A 4,077-nucleotide genomic window follows, 5' to 3' on the forward strand; every position below is an offset into this window, starting at 1 on the left:
AGACCCTTCATATTTATTGTCCTTTGTTGCTGATGTTAGTGCATTTCAATGACCTAAACATAAAATCTGTCAGTGACTGTTCATCGTATAAAAACCAGACCATTCCCAATCGTTGTCCAGTGTCCAATTAGTGGTATGCAAAGCTAAGTGGCACAAAAACTGCATCAACACTATTAGGTAGTACAGCAGAGTTACAAAACATCCGGCTGCTGCAGTCTTGCTCTTTGTTGATGTTATGAAAAGAAGTTAAAAATATAGGCTCTTGATGATGTGCCAGACTTAGATGGTTATATTTACTGGTGTGCAATTTAGAAAGCGGCTTCCCTGTAAGTGTTTTTAAAAATTAAATAAATAAATAAAATAAGGAAAGGTATTGTGAACTCATCAACATCAGCCCTGTTAAGGAAACAAATTATTTGAGCCAATTTATCAACACTGAGAATTTCTTCATGACAAGGAAATACGTTATTAATCAAGATTCAAGTTGCAGTTAAAGCACATTGTTCAAACCTCAGAGTTCATTATAAAGCTATAAATGGAAATTTGAAAAAAAGGAAAGAGGATCCTGATTTTTTAACTCCCTAGAGCTGAGGCTGCATTTTTACTCCATACTAGGTTGTTTACACATCAGACATGTTGCTGATGTAGACTCAGGCAATCTACACTAGACATCTGGACAGTTGTATGCATACAGTCCATGCAGTCTGAACTGAAGGTTATGTTGGTGGCTGCACTGTGTTGGAAGAACCATTGTAGTACCAAGTCATCTTGTGTCACTCTTCCTATGCTCCTGATAGCCTTCCCTTCTCATCTCTTTAAGATGCAATGCCTTGTGAAGCTTCAAACCAGCCTGCTGTTTTGCCTGAGTTTGCTGTACCTTCCAGCATTTGAGCAAAAGCTTGAGGGAAGGGCCATAGCCCAGTGGCAGAACATTGGCTTTGCATGCAGAAGGTCCCAGGTCTCAATCCCTGGCAGCATCTCCAGGTAGGGCTGGGGGGCGGGAATCCTGCCTGAAACCATGGAGAGTCACTATCAGTCAAAGTAGACAATACTGCACTAGATTTTAAAGATACATGGTTTAGGGTGATTTAGATAGCAAGTAGTCACCAAGCAGTGCAATACATGTGGATTTGGACTATCTGCCAGGATAATCAGAAATAAGAGCCAGTGTAGTATAATGAGTAGACAGTTGGACTGGAGGTTCAATTCCCCACTCTGCCTCGAAGCTCACTGGTTGGCCATGGATCAGTCACTCTCTCTGCCTAATCTAACTCATGGGTTGTGAGGATAAAATGGGAGAAGGGAGAACTACATACACTATACTGAACTCCTTGAATAAATTATGGAATAGAAAATCTATTTAATAATTGGGATCAAAATCTTCTTCACAGTAAAGATTTGAATCCATCATGCATTTGAATCCATCCTACACAAGACTGCAAATATTAATGTACAATGGGGAGGGTACTCCAAACGCACCCTTAAAAATATTCAGCTAAGAGGTTGGTCTTCAGCTCCCAATGTTGTTGATTCTGACTGAACATCCAATGTTCTGTAGCCACAGTCTTAGAATTCCTAACTTAGGCACTTGGCAAGCAATCTCATGTTTCATACATTTAGCATCCAGTAGTTCTCAGGCAATAGTTTCACGATGTAAGATGCTTTAGAAAAACCAGGCCATTAATTTTTGCAGCTAAATGTGGACTTTGGAAGCCAGCTTTAGATCCTTTATTTTGACAATCTGAACCCAAAGTTCACCCATCTCAGACTTCTCTGTGGTTTTTGGTATCTGCAGCTTTTATTGATTGTTGAACATTGATGGCTCTTGGTACTTGTTTGTTGATTAACTCATTCCTCAAGATGCTTAATTAGTAAAAGATCTACATTGTGGAAAACACTGTTTACACAGAGCAGTCAAAGCCCTCTCAATCAATTAGATATGCTTTCTGGTTTGTATTCTCCTCAGAATCAGTGCCTTTCTTTTTTCAGCCCAGAGGGCCAAGAATCTATATTCTGGTCACCTCTCTGAAACCACAGGAGATCTTGTAAATGCCCTGACCCCTCACACCAGGGCCTGATATATCATGCGAGGACTGTTCAGAGGTTCTGTAGAGGAATTTCTTCAGCACAGAGGGAGGCTGACCAGCAATGTGACCTTCCATAAAGACAATATGAAGCAGCTCCCATTGACAGACTGAAAAGACTTCCTCTAAAACTCATTTGTGGGCACAGTCTGCTCTCCTAGAGTACTGCAGATTGATGTCCTTAAGTCTATGTTACTGATTATCCCAAGCAATTCATGCTGTGTTCTTTGTCTTATTTAATGAACAGAAACACCGAGGAGAGCTAGTAAGACATGGAGAGTTTTACATCCCAAAATGTCTTGACAAAGGGCGTAGACAATTGCTCTAAGTACAGGTTTGAAATGTTGCATTGTTTTTATTTTCATTCCAAGACCTTTGTGTCGAGAGTGGAGCAAAAGAGGAGAAAAGGACAGCATACTGGATTGGATCCAAACTTATGTCATTTGAACTTACCTTCCATTAACATCAATGGGCATTAAGTCCTGACTAACTATCCCAGATGGTTTCTATGGTAATTAAATGTAACTTACTTAGTCTAAGTTCACATGTAACAGCTTTGGAAAATGTGTAAGTGCACCTTGTTGCCCGCATTTCATTAGCTTTCCATATATTTGTAGTTCCTGTTATTTATCTATGTATTCGTGTTCATGTGCAGGCACATGGTCCTATGTATGGACTTCCAGGCTTTTATGATCCAAATATCCAGAAAATATTTAAATATAAAACATAGTCACCTCAAGGACTGCCTTTCCTCCTATGAACCAACCTGCACGCTGTTACCATCATCTGAGGCCCTTGTTCATGTGCCTCCTCCACTAGAGGCCTAGAGGGTGGCAACATGAGAACAGGACTTTTCTGTGATGGCTCCCTGTTTGTGGAATGCGTTCCCCAGGGAGGCTCGCCTGGCACCTTCATTACATATCTTTAGGTACCAGTTGAAAAAATTTCTCTTCCATTTCTCCTGAACATTTTATGGCCTTTGAAATGTGTTTGTGGGAGTGGGGTTATTGGTCTGTTTTTGCTATTGTTTTATTATATAATTTGTGTTCTCATTGTGAACCAGTCTGTGATCATCATATGAAGAGCAGTATACTAATTTAAATAACAACAACAACAACACTAGCAAATTAGCACATTAAGCTTTAGGTACATTTCAAAAAGTACTTAAGGATGTGTTTCCTTCCCACTTCCATTACTAAATGGAACAATTCAGTAATGCAGAGCATCAACCAAGGTTTCATCACAGTGGCTTGGATGCTGCAGTTCTGCTCAGAGAGAAATGGGATACAGTGGTGTCATGTTATATAGAAAAGACCAAAGTGTGGTGAGCTACATTGCAAGATTTTTTTTTTACTGCACATGTCACTTTCTCTTCCCTGCCCCTCACAATAGCTAACTAGTTTTCTGATTCTGTAAAAAGTGTGTTTTATTTTGCTGTTGAACCATCCGTTAGGTATGCCTCTGCTTTTACCTATAAGATCACCAAATCTAATAACACTTCCTATACTTGAGATACCACCTATACTTCTGTGGGAAAAGAATGAAGCCATCCAGGTTTGCCAAATTACTCCTACTCAAACCATCCATATAGAGAGCTGCATTTATGAAGCTGACCTAATTCATCCACATGAAAGGACTGGAACATATGAGGCTCCCTTATAATGCAGCAGCTCTCTTAGGTTATTCATGGCCCAGGACAAGATAGCTGGTGTGCTGCTGGGCAGGAGGTGGAGGAGATAGGGAAACATGGGGACTGTTCTCCAGGCAGCCAAGAGGGCAAGGAGGAGAAAGAAGCAGGAAAGAGGGGCTGAACTTTACATCTTTATCTGAAGTCATTCGCAACTTCTTTGGCTGAGCCTGCAAGTCGTAAATATTAATGACAGATGTTTGAACAATTCTCACATTTAAAACCTGTTATTCACAAAGTCACAAATTACAGTTCAGGGGAAAGAATAAAGGTCAATGGTGCAACCAATCTGGGATGTGTGTTCTT

The sequence above is a fragment of the Podarcis raffonei genome, chromosome 7 (genome assembly GCF_027172205.1).
Source record: "Podarcis raffonei isolate rPodRaf1 chromosome 7, rPodRaf1.pri, whole genome shotgun sequence".
NCBI classification, from domain to species: Eukaryota; Metazoa; Chordata; class Lepidosauria; order Squamata; family Lacertidae; genus Podarcis; species Podarcis raffonei.